The sequence below is a fragment of the Vicugna pacos genome, chromosome 4 (assembly GCF_048564905.1).
Source record: "Vicugna pacos chromosome 4, VicPac4, whole genome shotgun sequence".
Lineage (NCBI taxonomy): Eukaryota > Metazoa > Chordata > Mammalia > Artiodactyla > Camelidae > Vicugna > Vicugna pacos.
The window spans coordinates 56,555,098-56,573,668 of record NC_132990.1 but is presented as its reverse complement, the minus strand read 5'-3'; the positions used below and the strand labels follow the sequence as shown (position 1 = coordinate 56,573,668).

At 41.5% G+C, this 18,571-nt stretch overlaps 1 long non-coding RNA gene and 1 other non-coding gene across 2 annotated transcripts in view; one reads left to right on the top strand and one right to left on the bottom strand.

Moving 5' to 3' along the window:
- Window positions 1–18,571, top strand: part of LOC116280330 (uncharacterized) — a 284,498-nt gene that overhangs the window by 15,952 nt on the left and 249,975 nt on the right. The gene's annotated exons all lie outside the window — the stretch shown is intronic.
- TRNAS-AGA (transfer RNA serine (anticodon AGA)) lies at window positions 18,170–18,241 on the bottom strand. Its single transcript has one exon. It is a non-coding gene; the product is annotated as a tRNA-Ser (tRNA).

The following is an 18,571-nucleotide window of genomic DNA, read 5'->3' as shown; positions in this document are numbered from 1 at the left end:
GACCCTTAGTCTGTGGCTTGGTACCTGCTGGGGCTCTTTCTGCCCTGCCTTGCCCTGCCGGTGACAAGCCTCATTGAACAGGCCAAAGAAATCATGTTAAAACAGGTCGGCAGTGTTTTCAGGTTTTCTGGGCCAGGTCATCTACAGGAAGTCAAGGCTTCCCCTTGTGAAACAGCCACCAGAAGGGCTGTCACTGGGGGAAGGGAGTTGAGCAATAGGGTAGAGTGTGGACAGCATGGCGGCATGGGGTGGGGGAGGAGTCTAGCGCATGAGTCGGGAATGAGTTGGGGGGAATGGCACTTGTTGGGAACTCAGTAAGTACTTGGTGATAAACACGTGCATAAACCATTCTTTCCAGTCTTCCCCAGACTCAGGATGAAGGATTAAGGCTAACAGTCAGTTCCTCGACTGATGTACCAGGTTATGACTGAACCATCAGTAGAAGTGACTCAACACTGGGTCCTGTGATGAGAGGCTACTTTGTGTCTCTAACCCCAGTTCAGGCTGGTCTTTGGGGGGCAGCTGAGTCACAGGGAGGAAGAGGTGTGAGGAGGCAGTGGTGCACCCGAGACGGGGCTTTTCAGGGCAACGTTTTTCCGAGCCAGCCTATTTCTGGCAAAAAGCATTGCTTTCTAGGCAAGTGTCTGTTTGCTAGGTTGATCTAATACAACGTTAACTTCTGAAACAGTTGCAATCATTTTGCCAATTTTCCAAACTTTACACAGGAATGGAGTTAGTAAAGTAACGGAGGCATTTTGGATGATGAAATTCTACTTAAAAAAAATGGCCGCATGCATATAATTTTCCACTTGCTTTGTAAATTCCTGTGCCTGGAAGGAGCCGGAGAAATCAAAACCTCTTGTTTACGGAGAAAATTTAGGTCATGAAAAGTAGAGGTTTTGCTCGAGGCCACATGGTTATCAAGGGAAAAGGCAGGATTAGAATCCAAGACCTCAGACTTGCAGAAAATGCCCTTCTAACCCTCTCCCAGTCTTTTAATTCATGAATGGGCACCATCGAGGGATTCTGAGAGACTTCTGCAGCATCAAGAGAGTCATCAGCTTTGCTCTAGCACAGACCATGGCTTTGCGTCGGTGGGCAGCTGCAGCCATGTAGAATCGTGGTTTTTCGCTTGTTTGTTTGGGAGGGGCAGTTTCAAAAAGGTTTGATGAAGCAGTGGGAAGGTTTATCATAAGCTGTTAATTTCATCAACATCAACTATTTTATGCTATGATATTATCTATCATAACAAGCTGCTTCATGCACAGGTGCATCCCACACATACTTGTGAACATCTATCAGCACAATTTCAGGGACCAGAGGGGGCATGATGATGAATAAAGCATCCTTGCTCCTTGTTCTCATGGAGCCTTCAGCCTAGTAAAGGATTTGGGAAGCTCTTTTTAAAGTCCCACTTTTTGTTCCTGTCCCCAAGTCCCCTGTAGGACTGTATTCTGGCCCAGCTCCCTGCCGTGACATTCTATTAGATAAAACACACTTCGGAAGAGTGAAACGCTTTCCCCAAATTGAACCCTTGGGCAAATATTTCTTGGAGAAGTAGCTCTACCAACGCAGAAAACACAGCGAGAGGGGGTTTGAAAAGCTTTAAATGTCAGGAAAGTATGAAAACTGCCCAAAGCAGGAAAGTGACTTGTTCAAAGCTTCAAATATTGGTTAAGTCAGGAAGAGAGCCACACTCCTAGGCTCTTAGTTTATTACTCCTTGACAAGCATGGAAGCTGCTAAAAATTCCAAAACATTCCTAAAAACTTTAGTTATTCCTTTACTCAAAAGGAAAATCTACTGACGGGACCACCTCACTTGCCCCTTTGAGTCTCTTTGTTTCTTGCTGTCACCCTGGGACTTGGCAAACTGCCTTGTACGAAGGAGGCACTCAATATACTTGTGACAAATGAATGAATGAATGACAGTATGGACCTAGAGATATAGGATTAATTTACACTGGTCACTCACAGGTGCATATGAAGCACCATTTGGAAAATCACTCTTTATGCTCCTAGAAGAGTTTTGTGTAGGAGTTCTGAAAATTCTGTTAAATTCCATAGGAAAGGGAAATGATAGTTATTTCTATGTAGTTTCTCTCCTTGTAGGTGAAATTCAAAATGGGTTTTTGATGTAGAATGTCAGGATGGTCTCCAAGATCACCTTTAAACTACCTTTTACTTTCTGAAGAGAGGGTTGGAGGAACCCATCTCCTTTTCAACACTGATCAGTCTGGGAGAAACAGAAGCACATTTGAAGGGAATGGAGAACTACAGAAAAAAAGGAGAATGATGTTAGTATGGTGCTATTTACAAAACCTTTTCCTATTCACGGTCTCATTTAATACTGAAAAACAATTCTGTGGATGCTGTTATTCCCATTTTACAGATGAAGACACTGAGGCATAAGAGTATAAGCTAGGCAACGTCAGAGCCTGCACTCAAAGCTAACTCTTCTGACTTCAGAGCTGACTTTTTTAACCATCTCATCCTTCTTTGTACACACGGCTATATCACAGCCACCGGCATGTGTACAGGCATTCATTCATGAATCATGAAATGGGAGATTTTGTGGTGACTCTGTCTTAAAAATGATGGATGCTCTACATGGGTGCACATTCTCTATTTTAGTTGACAGCATCACCTTGTGGATGAAAATACATCTGGTGTGTGTTTTTATTTGTAAATATATGTATACTCTGTTGATTAGCGGGTAATGAGCCAAGCTATGATGCTGTCAACCAGAAGTGTTTAGGGGTTGAACCTTCTTTTCCAGAGTTTGGTTTTTAGTCATCAGCTCTTAAAGAGTGATCAAATAATCACATTTAACTGATGAGCGAACAGAATGAAAGCTGGTTTGTTTTTGGCCATCTTATTTAAAACTCACCACCATTTTGCTTGCTTAATTAACATTTTGAAGAGTGGGAATTAGAATTTATAGTATTTGTGACTTTGCGGTGGGAACTGAAAGGGCAAAGTAAAATCAGCCCCACAGAATCTATTTGTTTAAAACAAAAGAATGCTAGGTCCTCAAGTCAAAACTCTAGAAGTTCTACCATCTCAATTTTGGGTGATTTTTAAACTCTCTTAGCATTGGTATCTTTTTCTCTAACACAGGGAAAATAATGTATGGAGTGGTCATCAAATAACTGGCAACCTGGGTCCATATTTTTAAGACTTTAAGAGAAAGTGTCTGCTTCCAAAGACAAGGAATGAAAACTCCAAGACAATCACCCGTCCAGTGTAGACAGAATCCACACCACACAAGCAGAAATGTAGACCCCTTTTAGCAGGAATCTTAGCTGATTTAGGTTCTTTTGCTGCTGCAGTTTTTGGTAGACAAATGAGTTATAAAAATATTTTTATTATCAATGGTGGAAAATGACAAATACCCTGATTTTTTTTCCCCTAAAGATTTCTCAAATGAGAATATAAAACTAACACCCCCAGCTTCTGGGCAGCAAAGTAAGGGCAATTTATCCCAATTGGCGAGATTATTAGTAATTATAATAGATTATAATTAATTATTAAATTTAATAATGTGGTAATTCTTAATTTGAATGGTTATTTGATAAAGACTTGAGCCATTTGCTTTACATCACATGGGATGTCCTGATTAAATGTTTCCTTCAGAAGTTTCATTGGAACAAAATTTTCCTTTAAAAATTTTTTTTCCTTTTTTCTTGTAATAGAAAGCCTTATTGGGCAATCTGTGAGTAGTCAGAATGGATCGTAGAGTCTGAAAAAAGCTGACGTGCTTAGCTGTATCACACCAGACTGCCAGCCTCCCTCCCTGCACGCCTCACCCCTCACCCTCCCATCCACCCCCCTGCCCAGCCCTGCAGGTCTTCAGGGCAACTTTCAGTTTGAATTTCCCGGCTTTCTGTCAGTTTCCGTCAAAGCCCTAGCCACCTTCTCCCACTGACTGTGGTGCCTTTGTTTTCCCTCCCCGTCCGTCCATTTGCGCCGCGTTAGGCTCCGTGTCCTGTGTCGGCACACTTAACAGTAGGCAGGCCGCTGTCGACAGATGGCGGGGGCTGGGAGTGGGGCTGCCGTGGCGCGGGGCCAGGGGATGTGCCTTCCCCGCCGCCGGAACGTGCCGCGCAGAAGCTCCTCCTCGCAGCCCCGTCCCTTTGGTGTGGTTCTGTGGGCGTGTTTGTGTGCGCCTGGGCCCACGTGGCGTGTTTTGTTGTGGTGGTGGTGGTGATGGCGGTGGCTGTGGCTGTTTGTGTTGTTGTTGGGGCCAATGACAACAGAGGCCTCGCCGGCTGGCTGCTACTTTCCACTCTTGGCAGTTTCCAGACTCCCAGACAGGAAATTCTCCTAACGCTTGCAGCTGTGAATTGGCCCATTTTTCTGGAAAGAGGATAAAGAAAAGAGTTTTGTGGGATCTTTTTGCTTTTCTTGCACAAGCCGGGATGCGTTATTAAATACAAACAGGGCCGTGGAGGGAGTGAGTGCGGGGAGGGAGTGAATGTTCCCTTGGAGCACACACAGCTCTGGTCTCTGGAACCTGATGTCCAGCTGCCCTTGGTGATCCTGCCCTGGGTCCTGGTGGGGTTTCAGCAATTTGAACTCCTTTGACAGCTGAGACTCGCTTCCATTCATTCCTTCAACGACTATTTGAGAGCTTGCTCTGTGGCTGGTGGTGTGCTGAAGGGGTGAGGATACACCAGGAAACAAACAGACAAGGTCTATACCTCATGGAACTAACAACTGTATAGACAATGCAAGTAAATAGACAGATACCACAATTACACCCTCTTGGCGGTGTTTTCCATGCAACTTTACAGGCTACTGTAGTAGAGAATGACGATGGTGATGATTTATAACTTTTATTGAAATATAGTTGATTTACAATGTTGTGTTAGTTTCAGGTATACAGCAAAGTGATTCAGTTATATATATATATACTTTTTCAGATTCTTTTCTATTATAGGTTGTTACAAGATATTGAATATAGTTCCCTGTGCTATACAGAGGGTCCTTGTTGTTTATCTATTTTATATACAGTAGAGTGTATGTGTTAATCTCAAAGTCATAGTTTATCCCTCCCTAACTCTCTCCTTTCCCTTTTGGTAACCATAAGTTTGTTTTCTATGTCTGAGAGTTTGCTTCTGTTTTGAAAATAAGTTCATTTGTATCATTGTTTTTTAGATTCCACATATAAGTGATATCATATGGTATTTGTCTTTCTCTGTCTGACTTACTTCACTTAATGTGATAATCTCTAAGTCTATCCATATTTCTGCAAGCATTATTTCATTCTTTTTATGGCTGAGTAATATTCCATTGTATACATGTGCCACATTTTTTATCCATTCACCTGTCAATGGACATTTAGGTTGCTTTCATGTCTTGGCTATTGTAATAGTGCTGCTATGAACATTGGGGTGCATGTATCTTTTTGAATTAGGATTTCTTATGGATGTATGCCCAGGATGATTCACAATTTTTAATGAGTTACTTCTTAAGTGCCAAGCACTGTTCTAAATGCATTTCTCACTTAATCTTCATTATAACTCTATGAGGTAAATACTATAAAAATGAGCATTTGGAGGTGGTTAGGAAAGGCCTTTCTAAGGAGATGAAAGCTGAGTGGCCATACAGAGGATACAAAGGAGTCAGCCATTTAAAGAGCCAAGGGGAGGGAACAGCAAGTTCAAAGGTCCTGAGGAAGAGAAGAGCATAAGTGTGTTCGCATCACTGAGAAAGACCTATGGAATAGGGTGTAGAAGTAAGATGGCGACTGGAGCAGGAATTGGGGAGACTGGAGTAGTATGGTATAACGTGGGGAAGTAATCAGGGCCCTTGTGAGGACTCTGGCTTGGCGAGGAATGTGAGAATGGGAAGCCATGGTTGGATTCAGAGCTGGAAAGAGACATGATTGGAATGACATTTTAAAAAGATTTCTCCAACTGTATTGGGGAGAATGAAATGGATTGGATCACACATGTGAGGAAGTGGGAGTATGGAAGGCTGTCACCGGCAAGAAATGATGGTACGTGAATTAGGACAGCCGATATGAACGTGGACAAGTGGCCGATTAGGGCTCTATGTTGGAGGTGGACCCGAGAGGAAGTGCTGATCAACTAGCTTGACGAGGTGGTGAAGCAAAGTAGTCATGGATGGCACCCTGGTTTTTGGCCACTGGATGGTGGTGAATGGTGACGTTCATTGGGATGGAAAGGACTGATGAAGGACCAAGGGTTCCTTCTTTGGCACACAGAAGAAGAGTGTATCCCCCTGTTCCCTGGAAAGGCCAGTGCCCAGAGAGGTAATCTGAAGTCCTGAGATGAAGAGGAAATACCTTCCACTGAGCGGAAAAAAAGAACCACCATATTATAGCAGGAGAATAATCACCTTAACTTCTAAACTTAACAGTTTAACTTCTGTCCCTTGTCTTATCTGTTCTTCACTGTAATATTGTGATAGCATTATGATTATTTCAGTTTTATAGATGGCGAAACTGAGACTTATAGGAGTGAACTGACTTCATGGTCATGCAGCTTGTGATACTGGTTATTGTTGACATGAATTGAAAGCTAACTTTGTACCAAGCATTCTGTGCACGTTACACGTGCTGAGTCTTCATAATCGTATACGGTAGATATTACTTTTACCCCCATTTTGCAGAGGGGAAACTGAGGCATAGAATGTTTAAATAACTTGTTCAAGATGGTATAGCTCTAAGTGTACTACTATTGCCATAAGTAACAAAACTGGGCTTCAAATCTGACTCCCTGTTTGTGTTCTTAACCACCATGCCACTATATACTACGTGTGATTGGATTAGGACCCTGAATCACACAACCTTTTATTACTTCAAGCATTCCTGAAATGCCTTCTCAATGCTACTTCATTTTTTTAAACTCAGTTTTTGTGTGTGTGTGTTTTTGAGGGGGGAGGTAATTAGGTTTATTTATTTATTGTAAGATGATTATTATTATATTTTAATGGAGATCCTGGGGTTTGAACCCAGGACCTTGTGCGTGCTAAGCAGGCACTTTACCACTGAGCCACATCCTTCCCCACCCTCAGTGCTGCTTCTGATGACTACTCTTCCCCTTCAGTGGATTTGTGTTTCTGGGGCATTTGCAGCTTTGTTTTAGGTAGCTAGAATCTCATTCCTCAAATATTTCCCTCCAGAGACTCTACAGCATTGTGAGATGATACCTGAAAAGAGACTGTAACTCTTCTGTTGAAGTGACATAAACTTCAATCAAATCAAAATTAAAGAAGAAAAGAAAGAACCTATGAAATAATTTGGTCTATATTTGTTTATTGGAAACAATTTTTTTTCTGTCCTGAGTTTAAAGTTAATACGCACATCATGGAATGTGACTTCTTATTTCCTGGAAAGTCCTAGGGCCAAGTAGGAAGGCAGGCACGTAAACATCGTATTAGTTTCATTTTTCTATCTCTTCAAAGATGATTGTGCACAGAACAAAGATGAAAGAATTAGGCCACAAACAATCCCCATGTATCCCCCGACGAAGTCCTGTGGTTGATCATCTTGGCAGCATCTTGAATGTACTTCACGTCACATTTCCTCATTGAGGGCAGAGAGGAGAGCGATGACTCCGAGTTTATTTGTGCATATGTATCCGATCAAGCTTTCTGACTGCGGGTGTGAGAGTGATGATGAACATGCGTTCTGGCACTGCACGGCCTTCCAGAAAGCGGCTCTGTTCCTAAGCAGGGTTGAAAGAATCACAGGCGGTGTGTTTCTGCTGTTGGTTAGTTGAGTAACCATGGGGCCGGGTCCTCATCCTGGAAATGCCTCCTCGGTATCTCGTACCCAGATGATGGTGAACAACTGCCTCACCAGGTTGGTTATTCTGAAGAGGAAGTGAGATGATTTTTCTATTCTGGTCGCCATCCAATCTGGTAGCAAGGACAACAGAGGCAAGATAACCATGTTTCTCAAAAGGAGTCCTGCACAACGTGGGTTTATGTTGTACCCAGAAGGTGCTCCTCAGTTAGGTTTGCGAAATACCGCCTTCTATTTCTGCCAGATGTTGGTACTTTTATGAAAAGCTTTGCTAAGTCCTCCAGTAAAGAAACATGTTAAATTTTGCTGAGCATAGTACTTTCCAAACTATCGATTGCCATCAATGCTGCTAATCAGTGGTGTGAATCATGCCCCCGCCGGATCATTCTTTAGCCCCTTCAGGGTGTGTTGGGACCAAATCCGCCTTCAGGAAAGCCCTAAGAGGGCAAAAAAAAAAAAGTGTCTCGGGTGAGGTGTTTCCAGTCAGATGACCTGGAGCTCATGAACTGGCTTAGTCTATTAGAAATTCTGTCATGTGGGGCGAGCCTACTTAAATTCCTTGAGTCCCTTCATCTGTGAAATGGGAAAGTGAATATTTCCTCAAAAGGTGATTGTGGTTTATTTATTCATTAGTAAATTTATTCATTTAACAAATATTTATTGAACATCTTGCCAAGTATTGTGCTGTGGACTGGGGATTTAGGAGTTAGCCAGCTGTCTTGGTCAGTCAGGGTTCCGTAGAGAAACAGAACCAATATGATGTAGATAGATAAATGGAGAACGAATCATATATATGTTATATATTATAAGGAATTGGCTCATGCAGTTCTGGAGGCTGAGCTATGCCAGTTGCAGGCTGGAGACCCAGGAAAGCCGATGGTGGGATTCAGCCCGAGGCCAAAGACCTGAGCATCGGAAGCTACGAGGCAAGAGGAGATCAATGTCCCAGCTCAGGCAGGAAGGGCCAGATTCTTCCTTCTCCTGACCTTCTGTTCTTTTTGGGCCCTCTGTGAATTGGACCCTGCCCATCACATTGCCGAGGGCAAATTACTTTACTGGGTCCATTGATTCTGGTGTTAATTTCATCTGGGAACATGCTCACAGACACATCTAAAATAATATTTAGCCAAATATACGGACACCCTGTGACCCAGCCAGGTTGACGCATAAAATTAACCATTACATCAGCCCCCTTGAGGCTGAACTCCTTTCTCATGAGAAGTCCCTGATCAACCTTTCACACTTAGACCATGCTGGGCCATTGGCTTCTTGTCCTCTTTTTTATATTACATAACAAGGGAGACTCCCCAGCAAGGCTGGTCTGTGCCAGATCAAGCCAGAGTTTTTCAGAACCTCTAAGCAGAAAGGAAAGTCACCCACAGCCTGGATGGGTACGTAATGTGTGCCAAGGCAAAGGCAAGCTGTTTGCCAAGGCTTCTCCTACAAGAGTATTAAACACGCTATTCTGACTTTTACCCTTTGTACTTTTTTTTTTAAATCCTGTAGTATTCAATCTTTGTTTCTTCATTCGAGAAATTCATTTTAAAAAATCGACATATGACAGGTTTTCCTTTGGAGATGAATATGTTCCTAAGGGGAGGGGGGAAGAAGAAGACGATGGCTGGCTCACTTGTGTCCTGTGTTGTTATTACTGGTCCCTTGGTCTCGTCACCTCCTCCTTCCTGCTGCCCTCCTGGCCTTGAAGGGAGCTCTTCTAAAAGAGGCCACCCTTGGAGAAAGCACTAATTAATCATTCAGTCAATATAAGGCCTTGGAAGCCAGACGGAGGACCTGTGAACCACTGTGCTTTGCCTGTGGCTCACTGCCTCCTCGCTTACATTTTGAAGAAGTTAGTCCAATAAATTCATCAAGACTCATCTCTCCGCCCTTCCCAGAGCTTCTGGCTCACAGATCCAGGGAAATTTGTAATGCTTGGAGATGGGGTGGGTACAAGAATTAAAAACAAAAACAAAACAAACCTACTTCATCTGATTACTCAAATGGAGAGCAAGAGAGTCAACACGGATGACCATAAATGGAAATTAAGTGGGAATGAATAGAGTAGCAACTTCTTGGCCTTTTGTTGTATATTGCTCCTAAATAGGGTTTCTCAAACTCAGCACAGTTGACCTTTGGCTATAATTCTTTGTGTGTGTGTGACGTCCTGTGCATCGTAGACTGTTTAGCAGTATCTGTGTCCTATACCCGTTAGATGCCAGTAGCAACTGTTTCCAGACACTGCCAAATGTCCCCAGGGTACAGGGACAAAATCACCCCTGATTGAGAAACACCGCTTTAAAAGCCAGAATTCTTAAAAATTTTGTGGCAGTGGATCTCTCTGGCAATCTGGAGAACATGATAGATTCTTTTTCAGATTTATGTTTTTAAATGTATAAAATAAAATACATTGAATAACAAACATGAACATTTATTTTAAAGCTACCAAAATATTTTAAGAATTTGTGATACAGTAATTTATGCATTTATTAACATTAATATTATAACCTAAAGGTGGACCCAAATGAAGCGGTGGTGAGCTCATAGGATATTTCACAACTGTGATGTGCTATGAAAACCCCTGTGACTTCATTTTATTTTTTTAATTTATTTTAAAAAATACTGACTTATTTTTTGTTTGTTTTGGAGGGGAGGTAATTAGGTTTATTCATTTACTTATTTACTTTAATGGAGGTACCATGGGTTGAACTCAGGAACTTGTGCATGCTAAGCATGTGCTCTACCACTAAGGAATTAGTCTGTGACTTTAATTATGACAAAATTCTAAGACCACTACTGGTCTGTTTCCTACATTTTTATCTAAAAGTAATGTTAAATTTCAGTTAGCGACTGATGAAAATTAAGATGTAACTTTTTCTTGTCCAGGTCCACAGAGCCCCTGAATTCAGAAGTATTGAATAGGGAACTCCCTTTCCTAAAGCATGAAGGAAGGGAACATATAAGCTCAGGTTATTTCTGCAATATTTAATTAACTCCCCCCAATTTGAATCAGAGTGCTGGAAGTGAAGGCGAAGCTTTGGCAGTCAAACCGTTATGAGCAAACCACAAGTGCAGAGAGAATCTTTAAATCCAGGAGGGCTCACGTTTTACAGGCGTAACCTAACTACTCTATTCTGTACGTGCAGAACTCAAAGACAGCAGAAGGAAGACTGTAAAAATAATTGGGCTAAAACCGAAGAAGGGGTCCTAGTGTGGCCTAAGGGCTTGGAAGACCTGCTGGGCTCTGGTGATGGTAGTGACAGTGATTATGTTGGGAACTGGCTCAGCCCACACCTAGCCACCCACCTGAGCAACTTAACCTGACCCCTCTGGGCCTCAGGGCCGTCTCCATAAAGTGATGTGCTCGGCTTCGCCCAATGTTGATTAAAGCTCTGCTGCTCATTGACAGAGTTTAAGATGCATTCACCTACACAAAACTCACTTAGGCTAATCAAAATCCTCAGAACCAAGTACCTTAAAGGTGCAGGAATTGGTATGGAAAGAGAGGTGAAGTCAAGTTGTTCAGCTGCACAGTTAATGGAAGAGTCAACTGAACAGCTTGTTGGGGCAGGAATTTTTTATTTTTTTCCCCAGGATTCTTAGCAAATGCCAGGAGTATAATAGGCACCCAGTAAATATGTGTTGAATGAATGAGTAAGTGAATGTATCCATAAATCGCAGACTTCTATTTTTAGGGCTGACTGAGTCAACCTGTTTATCTCTTGACATTATGCTCTTTGGGCTGAGGAACTGTGGCGATATACTTTTTATCCAATTTGCTTACTTATTATGTGAGTAATTCTAATACACTTACTTACTCATAGATTGCACACATACATGCATGTGAGTCCCTTGTTTTGTGGGCCTGTTGGCTCCTATGGGATAGAGAAGTCCAGTTCAGGGGTGTCTTCCAGAAGGTCCCGCAGAGCCTTCATGAGGTTCCTATTGATGGTAGGAGGGCTCCCACAAGAATTTTTTAAAATATATTTTTATTGAATTATAGTCAGTTTTCAATATTGTGTCAATTTCTGGTGTACAGCACACTACTTCAGTCATATAAGAACACACATATATTCATTTTCATATTCTTTTTCACCGTAAGTAACTACAAGATACTGAATATGGTTCCCTGTGCTGTACAATATAAACTTGTTGCTTATCTATTTTATATAGTAGTTAGTATCTGCAAATCTCGAACTCTCAATTTATCCCTTCCCACCCTCTTCCTGCCCTGGTGACCGTAAGTTTGTTTTCTATGTCTGTGAGTCTGTTTCTGTTTTGTAAATAAGTTCGTTTGTCTTTTTTTTTTTTTTAGATCCACATGTAAGTGATCTCATATGGTATATTTCTTTCTCTTTCTGGATTGCTTCACTTAGAATTACATTCTCCAGCAAAGACAAGCAGATGCACTTACTGTCTGTGTAATGATGCTTTACATCCACTTTTCATAGTGCTCTGCCATTTACAAATCATTTGCATGATTTTATCTGAGACCCACGAGAACTTTGTGCACTGCTGTTACTCTGTTTTACAGGAGGGGCATCTTAAATTCAGAAATGTTCAGTTACTTGTCCTCAGGTACAGAGCAAGAGAGCGGCAGAGCCAGGGTTCGTTCTGTAGTCTCGGATTCCCTGTATTTCTGCTAGCTATTCTGCCTTGTCCCATAACACAAGACCTTGGGGACCCTACCTCCGGAGGTCAAGTAAGGAAAGATCATCGTTCCACCCACTGACCTGTGCACATCTGTCCTTGGAATGAGGAACGGTTGTGAGATGATCACTCTCTCAGAAGGAACATCTGAATCTCCCTCCTTGTACTAGGTTGAACGGCAGGCCAATGTTTCTTTGAAAGCTTTGGGTACTCCACAGTCACTTCAAAGTTGAAGTAGGTCTGGAGGAAGGAACCATATATCCTGATCATGATTCAACTGCTCACTGGCTGTGTAACTTGAGGTAAAAATTCCTTCGTCCTCTCCCTGAACTTTAGGTTCCTCATCTGTATAACAGGAACCATGATAGGTAAGTGGCAGAGTTGGAGGCCAGATCAGCACCAAACCCCATTCCGCAAAACACCACCGGTTTATCCTTTAGAGATCACGGGCAATTAGGGAAAGTGGACCTCCAACACGCAAGAGCTATGCAGGGTGATATGTGCTACTAGTCAGGGATTCATGGAGAGAGATGGATAAAGAAGATACGGGGCAAGACACCCAGGGTATTTAGTCCTTATTAACAGTTTCTATGAGTGGTATTAAGTAAATGTAACATAGATGCTGACTCCGTTTGTGTTATTATCCTAATATCTTTGAGAAAGAATGAAAAATTATGAGTATAAAAGGATATAAAATAGAAAGGAATCGCTCTCTCTGATCCCAAATTCTACTTTCCGAAAGGTAGCTTATAACAGACTTTTGTGTGCTGCCTTAGCATTTTCTGGATGTATAGAAGTACACATGAATGTGGTGTTTATCTCTATTTCTATTTCTATCTGTGTCTAGTTTTTTTTTTAATATTCCCTGTTTTTCACATATGGAAGCATGCTGCACACTTCCTTCCTCACTTGCTTTTCTTAGTTAAAAATCTAGTACATGGAGATCTGTCTCATTGTTTGTAATAATTGTATGGTGTTCCATCATTGCATCTTTTTACGTATCTGCCTTGATTATGGCTGCTGTAACAAATCACCATAGATTTGGCGGCTTAAACCACATTTATTTCTCACAGTTCTAGAGGCTGTAAAGTCCAAGATGAGGGGGCCAGAAGGGTCAGTTTCTTGGAGAAGGCCTTCTTCCTTGTTTACAGCTGTCTCTTCCTTGTATCGTCACATAGCAGAAGGCAGAAGGGGGTAGGAAGCAAGCTCTCGTGTTTCTTTCTATAAGAGCATTCATCCCATTCATCAGGGCCTCCCCTTCCTGACTAAATTACCTCCCAAATACCCCACCTCCTAATATCATCATACTGGAGGTGAGGATTTCAACATATGAATTTGAGGGGACACAAATATTCAGTCCATAATATTTAATAATTTCTAGTTAATGAACATTTAGTATCTGCCTACTCTTTGCTGTTTGACAATGTTTCAATGTACATCCTTGGATATATCCATGAATGCAAGTTCATGATAAAATAAATTTCTACTATTGCTTTATTACTGATTTTAAACATTTGCTTTGCTCTTTAAAGAGGTTACACCCTTAATACTTTTAGAAACATTTTGAGAAAGTACCTACACGTTTTTTACCGATGTCCTGTATTATAAAGCTTTGATTTTTCCCCACTGAGGTGAAAATATTCTGTTTTTATTTGTACACTTGCTTTTAATGAAGTTGAATTGTTTTTCAAATCCTAACTAGACATTTGTGTATCCTATGAAGAAGTCTGCTCGTGATCTTTATCCATTTTTCTATTGGGATGTTATTTTTCTTTCTTATTGAATTATAAGAGCTCTTTATATATTAAGGAAACCATATTATGACATATATGTTGAAATTTATTTTTTGCTGTTTGTTATCTGTCATAATGTCTTCTAGACATGTCTTTTTGAAGGTCTATTTTCCCATGGTTTAAAAATCAAGGTGGTTCTTCAAGATTACCCTGACTATGTGGCTGATGATGCTGACAGTTGGGTTTTCACAACTTCACTGAGAAGCTTCTGCTTGTTTGTCACAAGGGGATGGTGTAATACTTCTTGAGGACCTGGTTTCTGCCACTATGAGTCATTCAAGTTACTGGAAAAACTGAATGACCACTGGACATTATTGGCACATTTCCTGTAATTCTCCAAGGAATTGAGGGCATTCAAGAAGGAATGTTTCTCATTCCCTCTGTAACCAGTCATTATCCTGACTGACTTCAAGGCTTTGTCTCTGTGTAAAAAATTAAGGGAAATCCCAAAGTAAGAAAGGTTGCCTAAGTTATTTCGAGTTCATGAATAATAATGTTCCTTAACGGAAGCAGGAATTTTGAAAGGAAGACCTGGAAGACTTAACGGAGAGCTCAGTGCCTTCAGCCATCATGATTTGGTTTGCAGACCACACAGTGAAGTGCTTAGAGCAACCCAGCCCAAAAAAGGAGGATTTCATTAATCAGGCAGAAACATCAACAGAACTCAACCTGAGCCTGAACCAGTGGAAACAAAGTTCATACACAGTCACCAAAGTAAGAGGGGTGCCATGATTTTATTCTGATCCAGATTTGATAAGATAAGACACAAAAACAAGCCCCTCACTATAGACATTGAGGATGGACTTTGAAAACCATTTGGCTCTGAGCTGTTAAATTCATTATCTGAGACAGCATCAGAGATATAGGGAAGATAGGACCACCTTCCTTCCAAGGTCATAATAAACACCAAAACAGAGTTCTGGCAATGTGTATCTATGCCATCAAGGGTCCTGGTGAATTGATGAAAAGACTGTGTTCAGTTCCGGCAGGAAGGTGGTAGTGTACACACTGGTCTACACGGGGCGTTTGCCTCTAGTTACTCATTACACCTGGTTGTCTGTATTTGTACGTAGTAAGAAATAGAATGCAGTGTGTTGTACAGATGTTAGCGTTTCTGGCTGAACTAGAGATATAAATTATACACTAAGTGAGGTAGAGTGACCAACCAACCCTGTTTGCCCAGGACCATCCTCGTTTTGGTACTCAATGTCCAGTGTCCTGGGAGACCCCTCAGTCCCCAGCAAACTGGGACGATCAGTCACACTAGGTCTTGGACTTGTCCAGCTGACTCTTTCTCTAGTCCTGTTATTCTACAGAGACATTTTTTAAAAAGATAAAATGGACTTAAATTTAAGAGGAAATTTGGTAATATGTAAGTAGAGTCACAGCTTTTGGAGTTGGAAATGCTGGGATGAGATGTGTAGGACCATACTCTCAGGGAGAGAAAAACACTTTTTCAAGCGACTTCTAATTCTATGATTCCCTGGTTCTCCAACCGCTCCTTGTCATTGAAGGAAAGCCAGGTGAGCCATAATGAAAATCATCTTAATTGCCATTTATCGAATGATTACTGTTTCCCAGGCACTGTAGTAAATTCTTCCATTTTATACTCATGACCGCCTAAGGAAAGAGGTATTACAGAGATCGTTTACAGGTGAGAAAAGCCCGGAGAGGTTGTGTCATGTCTGAAGTTACGCGGGTAGCAAATGGTGAGCATTCAGGTCTGGGGGGTTACAAGGCCCACATTCACATTTGTTCTGCCTGCATCTTCCGTTAGCCACAAATAGTTTTGAGCACTCATTTCTTCTGTCTCTATGATGTGAGGTTATCAGTACTGCCTACAATGTGATCCAGGGAGACCAGGGAAATAAAAACACTAACAACTTGCATTTGTGTAACTTACTGTACATTTCAAAACACTTTTACTTCTATTTTCCACTGTTGCCATCCCAAAGATGCTGGGAAGTAACTGATGTTGGTCTTATCTCTGTTCACGTGGATGAGTGTGGTGATGAGTGTGGTCAATGGCTGATGGACATGCAGGAGATTAGTGCCAGAACTGGAGTCACAGCTACAACTCATGATCCGAACTTCCTCTGAGCTCCAAGTCTGTTCTGCGGAGAGTAAGGGATTCTGTGACTTTCCTGGTTGGTATAAAGTCCTTCCAGCCTGCTGTGGGAATTGGGCCAACTTCATTGTCTCCCCCATTGGACTGTAAGCTCTGAGAAGGCAGGTTCAAGTGTCTGTCTTACTCATTTCTGTATCTCCAGAGCCTGACACAGAGATTCTCAGTAAATACTTGATAAATGAATGAATATCCTTCACAAACCTTTCTTTTAATTTAGATAGTGGTGACCATTCCCCAGTCCCCACGCCACATTTACTCACCACCATACTTTCTTCTGCACTGTTTCTTCCTGGAATTCTTGTTTTCTCCCCTCATTTCCACATAATCTTCAAGATGTGGCTCAAATACCACCTCCTCCAGGCATCTCTCCTAGGGTTGCAGTGGCACATGTTCTCTCTTTAATACCCAGCGTCTGCCTTTTGTCACACTTCCCTCTGTCTCTCTTTTGATATAGTGATTTGTAACGTGTTAAGTCAAAAGGGAGTAGTGGGGACTGTGGCTAACTACAGGGTAGCTGTTCCAACTAAAAGTAGTACTTCTGCTCAATTTTGGACCATTATTGCTGTGCTATAATGTGGATCCTATGTTGATAGGTTTTCCACATTTTTTTAAATGGAAACTGAATTTGAGCTTTAAATGCTGGCGACTCTTTCAAAGTTTTAAAGACACAGTGCAGGCCAAATTTGAGCCCAGGACGTGCAATATTCCAATATTAACCATTCAATGACTGCAGCAGACATGACATTGTCTGCAAAACCATATTTTAGTTAACATTTTATGTGCTTTACAGGTTGCTAGTCACATTTATGATTTTCTAGGAGTCCTGTGAAACCCCTGTAGGGACCTGCTATTCTTATTTTATAGAGCAGGAAACTGCAGCTCAGGATTGTTAAGTGATTTACCCAAGGTCACACAGCAGGAAAGTGGCAGAACCTGGACACATTCTCTAGTCTCGAGGCTCTCGGCCCTTCTGCCAGCTGTGCTGCCTTATCACTCTCCTCCTGGACACGTTGAGGGTGGACACCCGTCATCCTCACAGCATCTTATCTATAATAAGTGCCCAGTGCATGTTTGTATGAAAGGAAGAAAGAGAACACACAGAAACACTTAGAGGTAGAAAAACAGCCAACAGGGATTGTATTTCCCTTCTTATTCCAATGAAGCGAGTACAACTTTCGTGACAATTTTCTGTGATGTACGAATTCACAATCAGAAACTCAAACCATTCCATTTCTTGGTGCGAGTCCTTCGAACTCTCATTACTTCCATGAACATAGTCTGTATTCAAAAGTGTTTCTATAAATATGTATTGATTAGTTATCCAAGCCTTCCCTATAAAAGATCTGTGTGTGTGTGTGTGCGCGCGCTGGTGCACCAGAGGGGCAGGGAGAGAAGGGGAAAGAAGGAGAGAGGAGTCTGGATTTGAGTATGTGCTTAGTGGGTGTTATGGACTCGGGGAACTGAAAGAGAGAATAAGTAAGTGGTCTATGTTCTCTAGAAGTTCATATTTTGTCAGTTTCTAATATGTAGACAACAGGAAAATAGTACCATTTTAAATAAAAGAAAGACTAGGAGAGGAGATCTTAATAAGAATTTATTTGATTCCAGCTTGGCTCAGATACCAGTCTCTGTCCTTGAAATATTTACAATCTAGTTGGGAGACAAAGGTTTATACATGCTCACAGGGAGACACACACTCCATAGTCACACTCACCAGTTTTCACACTCAGCCAGAAGTATCTTTACTTACTTTTTTTTCCTCTCTTAAGGTTTTTTTGGTGGGGGGAGCGGGGAAATAATTAGTTTAGTTTTTGTTTTTTTTTTAATGAAGGTAATGGGGATTGAACCCAGGACCTCATGCATTCTAAGCACGTGCTCTACCACTGAGCTATACCCTCCCCCCATCTTAACTTACTTTTATCTCTAAGGTGATTTAGGGTGACATCATTACTTTTTGTCCTATATTATTTTTAGACACAGCTGAATATTTTCCAAAACATATAATTTTGAAACCCAATGGTTTTTCTTCTCTTTAGCCAATCATTCTCTAACCTAATTTGTATTTTTTCCTACTTAGTGACTCTGAAAAGAAAGATAACTTGCCACATTTTCATGTCAGAAGACTTGTTGGTACTTTTATTTGCATTATGCTGGGAGCTGTTACTTCCGGTGTGAATCAAGTTAAAACTACTCTGACCGCAGGAGATCTCTTGCACCCTAGTAAGAGC